The 14,264-nt window shown below is 40.3% G+C and overlaps 1 non-coding gene across 1 annotated transcript; it reads right to left on the reverse strand.

The window, feature by feature from the left end:
- Positions 1 to 505: 505 nt before the first annotated feature.
- On the reverse strand, positions 506 to 614 carry LOC120104669. Its single transcript, XR_005507037.1, has one exon. It is a non-coding gene; the product is annotated as a small nucleolar RNA R71 (small nucleolar RNA).
- Between the last annotated feature and the right edge of the window lie 13,650 nt (positions 615 to 14,264).

Genomic DNA, 14,264 nt, shown 5'->3' on the forward strand with positions numbered 1-14,264 from the left:
AAGGACGACACCGGTCGATTAAGTCGTACAACTTTAGATCATCCCTTAGGACATACCCCTGAAATTCCTTCGCAATATCTCACACCTTGTGAGATGGCTGATTTAAATGAAGATGCGGGGAGTCACCACGATCGAGAACGTGAACCCCATGTTATGACCCTAAGACAATACCTACAACCGGCTAGGACTAGTCAGCCTTCATGCATAATTTTTTCTGATAATGTAGAACATTTTGACATCAAACCCGGGGTAATTCAATTGCTGCCCAAGTTCCACGGGTTAGAGTCCGAGAGTCCGTATCTTCATTTAAAGGATTTTGAAGAATTGAGCATTACATTTAGAGTGCCAAACGTCACCGAGGATGTCCTCAAGCTGACATTGTTTTCTTTCTCTCTAAAGGATAAGGCCAAAACATGGCTAAACTCTTTGCGACCTAGATCAATAAGAACTTGACAAGATATGCAGAGAGAATTTTTAAAGAAGTTCTTCCCCACACAAAGGACCAACTTTTTGAAAAGACATATCAGCAATTTCTAACAAAAAGATAATGAAACATTTTATGAATGTTGGAAAAGATTTAAAGACCTTCTTCTCTCATGCCCTCATCACGGATTCGAAACTTGGAGAACCATTAGCTTCTTTTATGAAGGTTTATCTCCACAGTTGAAACAGTTTGTAGAGACCATGTGCAATGGTAGATTTTTAGAAAAACACCCTGATGAGGCGTGGGAGTATTTGGATTCCCTCGCTGAGACTGCCCAACTTTGGGATAACGGGGATAGAAACAATAAGTCTTTGCCTAAGCCTACTAGCTCTGCATAGGGAGGCCTTTACAACCTCAGAACTGAGGATGATCTTCATGCTAAAATGGCAGCCCTCACTAGGAAGGTAGAAGAAATTGAGCTTAGGAAGGTTGAGCCTGTCAAGACTATAGAGCTTAGAAACGAGTGTTGTGGTATCTGCGATATGTCGGGTCATACTACTACAGATTGTCCCACCAAACCGGCATTCAAAGAAGTCTTGCACGATCAAGCAAATGCTATGAACTCCTACCAAAAGCCTTGTAATGATCCCTACTCAAATACCTATAACCCTGGTTGGAAGAATCATCCAAATTTTAGGTGAAGAAATGATCATCCTCAACAGTCACACCATTCAGTTCCTCCACCTGCACATCCTACTTTTGCATCACCACCCTCTCAAAAGCCAAATATCGAGGATACCTTGCACTCCATACAAACTTTTCTACAAGGTCAAGCTAATATCAATGCTCAAAATACTCGAAATTTTGAAGACATAAGGAACCAATTGTCAATGTTGACTACCGTCCTAAGTACCCAAGAGAAGGGTAAGCTTCCAGCTCAACCCCAACCTAACCCACAAGTGCATGGCAGTAATAATACGGCTCCTTCTAGTTCGCATACAGAATATGCAAAGAGCATCATGAGTTTGCGTAATGGAAAAGTCATTAATCAGACCGTCCCATTGAGACCGCAGGTCACTTCTAATTCTAATGCTCCCAAAGCCGATGAAAGGGACAAAGAAAAAATTGAGGTCCCAACTTCTACCGAGAAAGTAGAATGTCCTTTTCCTCCACCTTTTCCACAACGGTTAAAGCCGTTGCAAAAGCTCGAACCTAATTCTGAAATTCTTGAGCTTTTTAAGCAAGTAAAGATCAACATACCTCTTCTTAATGCAATCAAACAAGTACCCTCATATGCCAAATTTTTGAAGGACTTGTGTACTGTTAAGCGCCGATTAAATGTTAAGAAGAAGGCATTTTTAACTGAAAATGTGAGTGCTATTAAAGATCCAGGTTGTCCAACCATCTCATGCATCATAGGTGACTTTAGGATAGAGCGAGCATTGTTAGATTTAGGGGCGAGTGTGAATTTGTTGCCATATTCTGTGTATGAGCAACTTGGTTTAGGTGAGTTGAAGCCAACCTCCATCACTTTGCAATTAGCTGACAGATTAGTTAAAATTCCAAGGAGGATTATCGAGGATGTATTAGTCCAAGTAGACAAGTTATACTTTCTTGTCGATTTTATTGTATTGGACACACATCCGGCTTTGAACTCACAGTCTCAGATTCCGGTCATTTTAGAACGTCCATTCCTTGCAACTTCTAATGCATTGATTAATTGGAGGAATGGCGTCAAGAAGCTTTCTTTTGGTAACATGACCTTAGAACTGAACATTTTTAATGTGTGCAGACAACCCAATGATCCTGAAGAGAGTAAGAAGGTTGATTGGGTTGAAACCATCGCAGAAGAATATTTGTTAGCTAAAGCAATTAACGACCCATCCAATGATAGCTTAATTGATTGGTGTCCTAATGGAACCGATGATGATGATTTGTCAGTCACACCTATTGTGGATAATCTGGATATCAAGATGGTCAATGGGTGGAGACCAAAAGTAGGAGAATTTGAGAGGTTGTCGCCTCGAGAGGTGAAAATAGTACTATCCCATGAGCAAGCACCCAAGCTCGAATTGAAAGCCTTACCAAAGGAACTTAAGTATGCTTTTCTTGGACCCGATGACACTTTTTCTCATCTCGTCTGAACTTGATCATACTCAGGAAAAAAAATTAGTTGGTGTTCTAAAGAATCATAAAGGAGCCTTAGGGTGGTCTATTGCAGACTTGAAGGGGATTAGCCCCTTAATCTGTACGCACGGGATATATTTGGAGGACAATGCCAAAACCACAAGGCAAATGCAACGAAGGTTGAATCCTACGATGAGAGATGTGGTTAAGGCAGAAATCCTCAAGTTGCTTGACGTGGGTATTATTTACCCAATTTCCGACAGCAAGTGGGTAAGCCCTACTCAAGTCGTTCCTAAGAAGTCGGATTTGACGGTGGTAGAAAATGAACAAGGTGAACTAGTTCCAACTCGTGTTCCGACGAGTTGGCGCATGTGTGTTGACTATCGAAAGCTGAATTTGGTCACACGAAAGGATCACTTTCCTCTACCCTTCCTAGACCAAGTGTTGGAGAGAGTTGCAGGGCATGATTTCTATTATTTTTTTGATGGCTATTCGGGATATTATCAAATTGAAATTTCACCAGAAGATCAAGAGAAGACTACCTTCACTTGTCCTTTTGGCACATTTGATTTTCGACGAATGCCATTCGGGTTGTGTAATGCACCTGCAACGTTTCAAAGATGCATGCTCAGCATCTTTGAAGACATGAACGAGAAGTTTTTGAAAGTGTTCATGGATGACTTCTCCGTTTTTGGTGACTCATTTGATGATTGCTTGTCACATTTACAAGCAGTCTTAGCTCGATGTATAGAAAAGAATTTGATATTGAATTGGGAGAAATGCCACTTCATGGTACCAAAGGGAATTGTCCTAGGACATATTGTTTCATCGAAGGGCATGAAAGTAGATAGAGCTAAGATCGACTTAATTGCTAAGCTACCTGCACCCAAGACGGTTAGAGATGTTCGATCATTTTTGGGACACGCCGGATTTTATAGGAGGTTCATCAAGGACTTTAGTGTCATAGCTCGACCATTATGTAACCTCCTGTCCCTTGATACACCATTCAATTGGACTAAAACCTGTCAGGAGGCATTCGAAAAGTTAAAGTCTATACTTAGCACTGCACCCATCGTACGACCACCTGATTGGTCATTACCTTTTGAGATTATGTGCGACGCTAGCGACTATGTGATAGGAGCCGTCCTAGACAACGCAAGGATAATAAGCCATATGTCATTGACTATGCAAGCAAAACTTTAAACGATGCTCAAATGAATTACACCACCACCGAGAAGGAATTGCTTGCAGTAGTATTTACCTTAGATAAATTTCGCTCTTATATCCTTGGTGCTCCTATTGTTATCTTTACAGACCATGCAGCGTTAAAATATTTGCTGGATAAGAAAGAGGCCAAACCACGCTTAATACGATGGATACTTCTTCTCCAAGAATTTGATATCACTATTAAAGATAAAAAGGGAGTAGAGAATGTGGTTGCTGACCATTTATCACGGCTAGTTTTTCATGATTCAGTGCCACAGTTTTCCATCAAGGACTCATTCCCTGAAGAGCAGTTGTTTGCACTTTCTAGTATGCCATGGTATGCAGATATTGTAAATTTTCTTGTTACAAGCCGGATGCCAGAACATTGGGGGTCGACAGATAGAAAAATTTTCTTGCGCGAAGTAAAGAATTATTACTATAACGAACCCTATTTATTTAAATATTGTAACGATCAAATCTTTAGACGATGCATACCGGATCATGATATATAAAGCGTACTTTCTTTCTGCCACACTGATGCTTGCGGTGGACACTTTGCCTATAAAAAAATTGTTGCAAAGGTCTTGCAATGTGGTTTCTATTGGCCTACTATGTTCAAAGATGCCCACGAGTTCTGCAGGACATGTGATTCATATCAACGTATTGGAAGTCTAACTCGTAGGCAAATGATGCCTCTTCAACCCATTACTATTATCGAAATTTTCGATTGTTGGGGCATCGATTTTATGGGCCCATTCCCACCATCTTTTGCATATGAGTACATTTTAGTTGGTGTTGAGTATGTGTCCAAATGGGTAGAAGCTGTGCCTTGTCGAACAAATGACCACAAACCAGTTTTAAACTTTCTTAAAGAAAACATATTTTCTAGGTTTGGGATGCCCAAGGTTATAATTAGTGATGGGGGAAAATATTTCTGTAATAAACCTTTTGAGATCCTGTTACGAAAGTACGGTATCACTCATAGAATTGCAACTCCTTATCACCCGCAGACTAGTGGCCAAGTAGAGTTAGCCAATCGGGAGATTAAACGAATTTTAGAGAAAATGGTGAATCCATCACGCAAAGACTGGTCTTTAAAACTTTCTGACGCATTGTGGGCTTACCGTACTGCTTATAAAACTATTCTAGGTATGTCCCCGTATCGACTAGTCTATGGAAAAGCATGTCATCTACCTGTTGAAATAGAGCATAAATCGTATTGGGCCATTAGAAAATTAAACTTTGAATTGTCAGATGCTGGTTTAGCTAGAAAATTACAACTTAGTGAGTTGAATGAAATTCGTCGGGATGCGTATGACAATGCTAGACTTTGTAAAGAACGAATGAAAATTAGGCATGATAAATCAATTCTAAGAAAATCTTTTGAACCTACACAAAAAGTTCTTTGTTATGACTCTCGATTACATCTGTTTTCTGGAAAGTTACGATCAAGATGAAAAGGTCCTTTCATTGTAAAAACTATTTTTCCACACGGGGCAGTTGAAATTGAGAATCCACAGGATGGCAAAATTTTTAAGGTAAATGGACACAGATTAAAACCTTTTCTTGAGAATTTTGCAGATGAAGAGGACTCCTTTTCCTTGGGGGAGCCTTCTTATGACTGAGCTTGACGATAAAGGTATGTGTATATTAGTTAGAATTATATTTTTTTTTATTTCTAGTTTTCTTCTTAGGTCTTCTTTTCTGGAAATCAACAGCTCAAGGTATTCTTCTTCTCTCCAATATTATTTTCTCTATTGTCTCTCATATATAGTTTTCTTGCATCTTTTACATTGAGGACAATGCAATGTTTAAGTTGGAGGGAGGAAAATATTTTGATTTAAAAAAATATATATATATAAAAACTTGTTTTTGCATTTGATTTATTCTATTACTTTCTTTTCTGAGCAAATGCACGTGTATTTTCCTATTAAGCTTGTGCAACTATTAAGGCAAGGAACACATGCATACTATGATTGATCAGAGACCTATTATTAGATCCCCACACGTATACTTAATGATAATAGAAAAGCCTCAGGAGTTCACATTTGTTAACTGCATTTTTGTTAGCTTTATCCATAAAAAAAAGTATGAGTATCCTTGTTCGTACCATAAGGTTCATGATTTGGTTTTCACATAAAGATAGAGGTTGAATATCCCAGTTAGATTACTTAGGTGCCTTATGATCCGACCTTGGTTGACCTAGAGTCACGATGCAGTCACATATATAATAAAAATATCTATATGGTTCAATCTACCATCTCTTTTCTTTCATGATAATTAAAAAAAAAAATCCTTATGATGACAAGTCTGGCCTCGTGCCATAGTCTGGTTCGAGCAATTAAGTCCGAGGGATGTTTCACATAATATCTTGAGCCAACTGGATCGGAGATCATTGGCTGAAAGCTCGCTACATGGACCTTACTAGAGCCTAATGGGGTTGGACTATTGTAATCGTCATATGTGTTTAAAAATAAAAATAAGCATGAATAGGGTTGGTCGGACTGAACCTAGTGACATGTGGTAATGACTGGTTTGACTCCATTATGTTGGACCTCTATGTACCCGGGTTGTTTAGTTGGGATTGGTAGCTCTTTCTTTACATGCGAACCATCCTTGACAAATTTAGACAACATGTGATATTCTGAAAATGTGATGGATCAGGTTCTAATAAATTGTAGAAAACATTTGTGGACTTGAGTAGTGCACCTAAAACTCAGGCGGTACCCTATTGTGGTGGAAGTACTAGTGCTCTAAGAAAGTCATTCTGTTTATGCACACTACACTTTAGTATTCCCCTTGCTTTGATAGTTGCCAAGCTTAAGAAAAATATATATCACATGTGTATTAGCTTAGGCTTTATTTCATTTTTTTTTTTTAGGATCTCATGACATATCATTCATGATGTTTGTGGGTAACATCCCTGAAAACCCTCACGAGACAACACTCATCCACTAGGGTAACCTAGGGGTTTAACGGCTTGTTGCACATGCTAAGTGCAATCATGATTCCTACGAAATTGAGTACTTATCTTAGTTTTATGCAATTAGTTCTAATAAAACATCAAAGGATCAACCAACACTCTTTGTACTCTCATGTTATTGTTTACTCCAAATTGCTAGAGACTAGCAATAAGCTAGTTGGGGGGTGTGATGAGAGCACAAAAGTGTGATCTAAATACCACTTAAATTAGTTTTATTATTAACAGATGATGATAATATCGTCGAGTTAAATTGTATTTTGTGTTTCGCATAGTCTTATCGTAAATCAGAGATAAAATGCACATTTGGTACAGGTTTGGTTCAGGAAGATGCTTAACCCAAGCTGTGCGCACCCAATCTCGCCATATCCTAGTCGAACCCATCATTTATCAAACTCACAATTATGGGCAGCAGCCAGGCCTGACCATATTAGAGCGACACTTGGCGACCATCCACATGGAATGCACCAGAAACATCCGAAGCCCATCCTTCCGCATCAGTCTGCATCCCAAAACACCCAAAGCACCGCAACCTCTTCCTCTTGATTCTCCTGCGGAACCAGCGAGCAGCACCCCACATCATCTTCTTTTCCCGTAATCCCAGCTTCCGGATCAAGCAACGCAACGCCCGTGATCACCGCTTAGCCATCCGCCTCCTCCACGGCGTCCGCCCGAGCCCGTAATCCCAAGCATCAGCGATCTTCCGGAGTCTCAGATCCACGGCGTCCGAGCTTCTCCCTCACGAGCAATCTTCCGTGATCATCCTGCGATCACCTCCCAGCATCACGCGTCCGTGAACCGCGTCCAACCGCATCCGCGTGCCAACCTCCAGCCCGAAATCCAGCCACGGATTGACGCCCTCCACCTCTGCAGCACCCGTTTCTTCCTTCTGCAGCGCCCCAGCAATGAATCCATCTTCCGCGATCAACGTTCGAGATCCCTCTCCTTCCACCTGTGAAGCACCGCAGCAGCCGCTATCACCGCCCCGGCTATCCGCGTCCTCCTCCGTTCCAACGCTCGTGATCACCTCGAATGGGAGGCGGTGAAGATTGTTATAAGAGGGGGGAAGAAGAGAGGCGTCGGGGGGCGGCAGTGGTTTCAAACAAAAAAAAAAGAGAAAGGGAAACAGGGGATGCCCTGTTTTCGAAAAGAAAAAGAAAAAAAAAAGAGTGAGAAAGGGAGAGATGTTGGTGTTTGTAATGGCTTGCTAAATCCTTTGGTTTAGGGTGATGGGAGGACCCTTGACTTGTTACTCTCTTGAAGTAAACTCTGAACCTTGGTTTTAATTGAGTTATATCTTTTCATATGTTCTGATTCTCTCTTATTTATTTATTAGATAGATTCATCATGTTTTATATTTATTGATGCATGGGTTGCTCTGATATTTGATTTTTCGTAGACATAATTGACACGATGAATGCTTAAACATTGAGTTCATGTATTCAAACGATATATTTCATGATTAGAACTATTTTATTTAATTGATCCTTGATCGAGAATCGCCGAGTTTATTTGTTGAGAGTAATATTATCAAGGGGGATTCCGGATCCCTAACCATCTCTATCTTATTGAACTTTGTTTAATTCACCTATTATTCGCTGCTTTTAATTTCAAAAAAAAAATCAACTAAAAACTACATCTGAAGTTACACTAATAATACATATACCGTTCCCTGAGGATTCGACCTTGGACTCCCGAGTTTTACTGCTTGTGCGATTCTCCTGCACTTGGGAGAGCAGTTTTATTTTCAAAAGCATCACTAGCATCAGATGGTTGATTGGAGATGGGTACTCGATTGATGACATGAATGATGCCTGGGTGCCTGACCAGCTGCTACGTACTTGGCCTACCATGGTTGATGTTTAGAGTGCTAAGAGACTCAAGGTATACAACCTATTTCTTCCTGAGGAAAGGAGATGGGATGTAGCGATTGTCCATCACATCTTTAGGGACCAATTGACTGAGAGAGTTCTTGTCATGCCGATTTTCTTGGGGGATGCCCCTGATAGAAGAGCTTGGAGGACTTTTTACAAATTAAGGGTGAGGGCTAGTGACCTCTGTGACTTTTACAGGGATGAGCCCACGCAAAGGTTGGGTGGTGGCTGAATCTGGAGATTTTGTGTTCATCCTCGGGAGGCTTTATTCTTCTGAAAAGTGGCATGGGGATGCCTGCCAACCTGGGGCATGCTATGAGGCAGAGGTCTAAGTCTCCCGTCAGCCTATGACAGATATCGGGAGGAGGTGATGGTTGCATATGCCTTATTCTGTTGTCTTGGGGTTAGGCAGATTTGAAGGCTGGCTGGAGCTAACTGGAGTTTTTGGCGGTCCATGTCTCCTGTCACTGCCTTCCTGGATTACTTGCATGAAACTATAGGGAGCTCTGCCTTGGTTTCTTATGGAGGAGTGCTGCTTATCTTGCCTAGCATATCTGGCTTGACAGGAATAATCGGCTCTTTGAGAGCAGAGGAAAGCACCCAAAGCTAATGGTTGATAGAGCCTCATTTCAGGCGGCCAAGTACTTCCAATCGTCTTCCATTGGAGATACTGTGATTGTGAGGGATACCTGGGACTACAACTTAGCTCTTGCAAGGACCCAAATGGTTTTCATATAATGGGAGCCCCTATTCCAAGCTTTCTCAAGGTCAACTTCGATGGTAGCATACCTGATGATAGCAGCAGAGTTGGAGCCAAATTTGTGATCAAAGGCTATGACTCTAGGATGTTAGTGACTCGCGGTAGTCGTATTTTTGATGTCTCTGTTCTAGGGGCAGTGCTGAGGGTAGCCTAGGAGGGTATCATCTTTACTAGACTCATGCTGGGAGCGGATCACATTCAGGTTGAGGGCGATTCTATTGTTGTGATTTAGTGGATCCAAAAACACTGTAGGATGCCGTGCTGGTACCTCTTGCTGCAGGACATCCTCAGATTGACTAAGGATTATAGTGCATTCCAGACATCCCATCTCTATAGGAAGGTGAACAGAGCGGCGGATTGGGTTGTCTCTTATATTACACAGCATTCTGGCGGCACTCTTCGGCTTAGCCACAAGACCACATCTTCTCCTCTAAGTCTCCTTTTGCTTTTTGATTTAATTTATGGGATATATTCATACTAGACGTGTATGATCTTTCCAACTTATCGAAAAAAAACATAACATATTCACATGCAAATAGCAGCATTTTATTATCCTTACTACCGTTTGTTGGTGGTCTACGATATTATATTTTTTGAGGAAGAGGGTAGCAGGGTACCACCCATACAACACTCTATCGCGAAAGAGAAAACCTTTATTTATTTATTTAACTTCAAATTTCACAAACATTTTCTCCACGGTCCAAATTCGTAATCTTTAAGGTTACTTGGAGATTGATTCTTGTGCATGTTTGAAACATAGACTAATATTTCTACCATATGTTTCCTATTTAAAAAGTGTATATATATATATATATATATATATATATATATATATATATATATATATATATATATATATATATATATATATATCCAGAAGAAGATCTGAAGAAGAGAAAAAGAAGAAGAGTAAGCATATAGATGGAGATAGAACTCAAAATCACCACCTCAAACATCTCACAGCAGTTATTTTATTCCAGAATTCATTTTATAGATCATGATAGACATCCTTGCCAGTACATCCACCATGAGCCTAGATCGCCTTTGAGCACAAGCTCTCAGAGTCTTCTTCTTCAGCCTCTTTCACAGGGGTAAGGGGGGGCAGGTTTGGTAGTGGCTGTGGTTCCTCGACTTCCTCCTTAGTTTTCTCAGGCTGCAAGACATCCTTGGTTGGCATGATCTTGGTCCCGCTAGACTCACGTCCCGCAGGCTTCTCCTCAGGCTTGTCCTTGTCAAAGGAGATCTTTTTCAGTCTCTTTTTTGGGCGAATGTTTTCCGGAAGTTCTGCCTTTGTTGATTTCCTATACACCTCCCTGATTCTCATGGTACAAGGAGAGGGGGTGGATAAAAAAGGCAAAATCAGGAGAGGAGCTGGAACTTGGAGCAGAAAGGGAGGAGCTTTATAACAATTCTCAAGAAGTCGATTTCCCCGAGGAAGTGTAGGGCGATGGTGACTTTCCATTCTCATGTATATGACAAATAAATAAATATATAAATAAATAAATGCATTCACAAGATTCACAAAATTAAAAATAAAAATATCTTTTTGATTTCTATCATAAAATTCGAAGGTCCTAGAATTCAGACAGCATATCTTATAGCATACTTGAAAAAGAAAAAAAAAATCAATATGAATTTGATAACGTATGGACAAATTAATGGACATGGAATATGTTCAAAAAATAAATAAATAAATAAATAATAACGGATCCTAACTAATTTATCAAATGATTCTAACATTTTTAGATAGAGATTTTCTTTTAGGTGTAAAAAGTTATATATAACCAAACTTAAATGCAACATTAATGTCCTGCATATTATTAGATAGACATCTTCATGTCCATACACTACAAAAAAAGAAATCTTTCCTGACGCTTTTTACATCCTTTACCGACACTTATAAGCATCGGTAAAGACCTGACCGACACTATTTAAAGCGTCGCCGAAGCATCGGCGATACCTGAGTGAGAAAAGTTTTTTCCGATGCTCCTGAGAAGCGTTGCAAAAAGTCGGTTTTTAGCGAGTTAGCCCTACGTTTTTTTAAAAAAATATATTTTTCAATATCGGGGACTTGCTGTCCCCGATGGTTCTCGGCTTAAGCTTCAGGGTAGGCTGCTAGAGCTTCATAGCAAGAGATTACTGGGAATTGCAAATCAAGATCCATAGCAGATGTCACCAACAAAACCCGCGATTGAAGATCCAGCTTGATTCTAATTACTGGGAATTGCAAATACCTTGGTGTATTCAAATTTCACCCGACGTCGTATTCACTAGCGTTGCATCCCTTGTCCCGATGGTGACCAGGAGAAGCTTCATGGCAACCTCATCTTCCACAAAGTCCTCCACGATCAAGAACTCTAGCTCGGCGTCGCTGATCTACTCTCTGGCCTCCGCGGGCGACAGCCAAAGGGGCAGCCGGAGATTGGGGTCGTAGGAGAGCAGAGCACCAGCTTCCTTGGCCACCTCCATCGCCCTCAGATGCGCCGATTTGCAGGGTTCCACAATCAAGAAAATGAAAAACAAAAAACAATACCGCAAGAACTAGAAAAATTAAAAAATCAGAACATACTCTTCTCTCCCGATCTCCTTCTCCAGCCACCTCCGAGCCCTTCGAACGTTTCTCGGGGCCTAATCCAATTTCTCCTCTGCCACGAGCCGCGGCCTGGGCCTCCGATGAGCGGAGGGTGAGAGGAGGAGGAGTTCTTGGAGGGAGATGGGGCTGCAAGGGTGGATGGAGAGGTGAGGGGGAGATGAAACTTACGAGATGGACGGGGGCCTTGAAACTCACGAACCCGTTCTCCATCTACTTGCATCCATGGCCGCTCATCTCGTCGGACCACAGCCCGCCTGCCGTCACCGCCATATCCTCAGCTCGGAGGGGTAGAACACCTTTCTCGATGGCCACCGTCGTCCTCGAAGCTCGGAGGGGGAGGGGGAGGGGGATCTGAAGCAGAGACGCAGCCAACTTGAATCGGGGAGGAAGGAGGGGGGGGATAGCGGCTGGGTGAAAGGGTTAGGGTTTGTGAAAAAAGGCAGAGGATCGGGGAGGAAAAAGGAGGGATCCATGCGTTTGGGTGTGTTTTGGTCTCCGACATCGTCGTATTTAAATTTCACCTGACGCTATATAAAAGCGTCGTCCTATTTTGGTGCCCTGTCGAAATTGGCCGACGCTTTTAGTTAATATCGGCGGGGAAGAGTCGGCAAAACTCCATTTTCTTATAGTGATACATGTAATTTGATGCCTGTATTCATAGTTAATGTCATTTTGAAATTTAAAAATTTGTTAATACAATAGTGGTATGCCGCCTTCTAGAAAGTTCTTGTTCAGGTGAATCTGTAGTGAATAAACGCCAAGTCTCCTTTATTTGACGTATCAGATGGAGATTTGTCGGGAAAATTAATTTCCAGGCCTTGGTTTTAGTTTTAAGACAAGTATCCGGGAAAATTTTATTTAACGACTAGTTTGATGCGCAAATATGCCTACATACATTCATAGGTATTCTAGTTTTATATAAATATACATGGACGTGGGACTAGAAAATAAATAACCATCAAGACCACGTGATCTGGATAATATTACGGTCAAGATATCTAAATATTTATTGGCAGTCAAATCAAGGAGCATGTGTTAATTTCCCCAAATTAATTTGCTGGACAACTTGAAATAGCAAGTAATTAAGCAACACATATGCAGACGTCTAATCATATTGCAAGGTTTTGTTTAATGTACCATATTAGTTTACAAGCAGAAGTTCATTCCATTTTCTACAAATAAGCAGCAATTAAATTAACAAGATCAAAAATATTTAGAGGCCTTCCAAAAACCAATGACATGTTTGTAGCAAGTGCCCAACATAATCTAGGCAAACTGGTATATTCATACTCTGACTAATGATTGCAATTCTGCGAAGGCTAGCATGTTATAATAGCTAGACTGTTGCTAATTTTAGCTTGCACATTTTATTTGTGGAATATATGAACTATATACATGCATATACACATGTTATGACAAATGATATCGATTGCTACTGACAATACTAAGCTCTGCAGTTGCTTAATTACCTTCCCCCAAAAAATTAAGAAAAATGCTCTGCTGATTCAGCATCTAAATCATTCACTACCCTCAAAAAATAATCTACGAAATTCTATCACAATGAATCCAATGTTAATAATTAATTCTATAATTAAAAGGCCATGCACAATATTATTTCATTACAGAAATTTAGACCAAAATAAGGAGATCAATCTAAACCCTAGACTCTCCAATGCTCAGCCTAATCCCAGTTCGTGATCCCGGTTGGCATCTGAAAAATGTTAAGGGAAAGTAAATAATGAATCAGCAACCAAGAAAGATACCTCTAAACCCCTAGTTGGATTAAGCTTATAATATTCTTGTTTAAAAAAATGCTAGGATAAATACAGATTCCACTATAGATTTATAAAAGAAAACAATTTGGCAATTTTAAGAAAGAGTTCCATATTTAGAATATAGATGCTCAAAAAACATAAATGATTCACATTTCCAAATGCTAGTACAAAAGCTAGACTTAATATGACTTTTGAGAAAACACATTTTCATGAAATTTTCAATAATATTTATAGATATGCCCGCTCCAAGTTTTTGTGACTATGGCTGTGATTAGCCAAGTGAAAAGGCTCAAAATCACATTTGGTCCTGTGCTATATGCATAAAATTAAACTTAGCTATATGATTGAGGTCCCAAAGAAATTAGTTTTTGAGCACAAGTTTTTCACCGATCAACCCCTCCAACTAGGCTTTAATTATAATTAGACTAGAGAGTGACCAAGATTTTTTCTTACCTATTCAAACTAACTTTCTAGGCACAAATGTGACATCTTCAAATACTCATAATTTTCTAGATGGATCACCAT

This window comes from Phoenix dactylifera, unplaced genomic scaffold, assembly GCF_009389715.1.
Source record: "Phoenix dactylifera cultivar Barhee BC4 unplaced genomic scaffold, palm_55x_up_171113_PBpolish2nd_filt_p 000064F, whole genome shotgun sequence".
Lineage (NCBI taxonomy): Eukaryota > Viridiplantae > Streptophyta > Magnoliopsida > Arecales > Arecaceae > Phoenix > Phoenix dactylifera.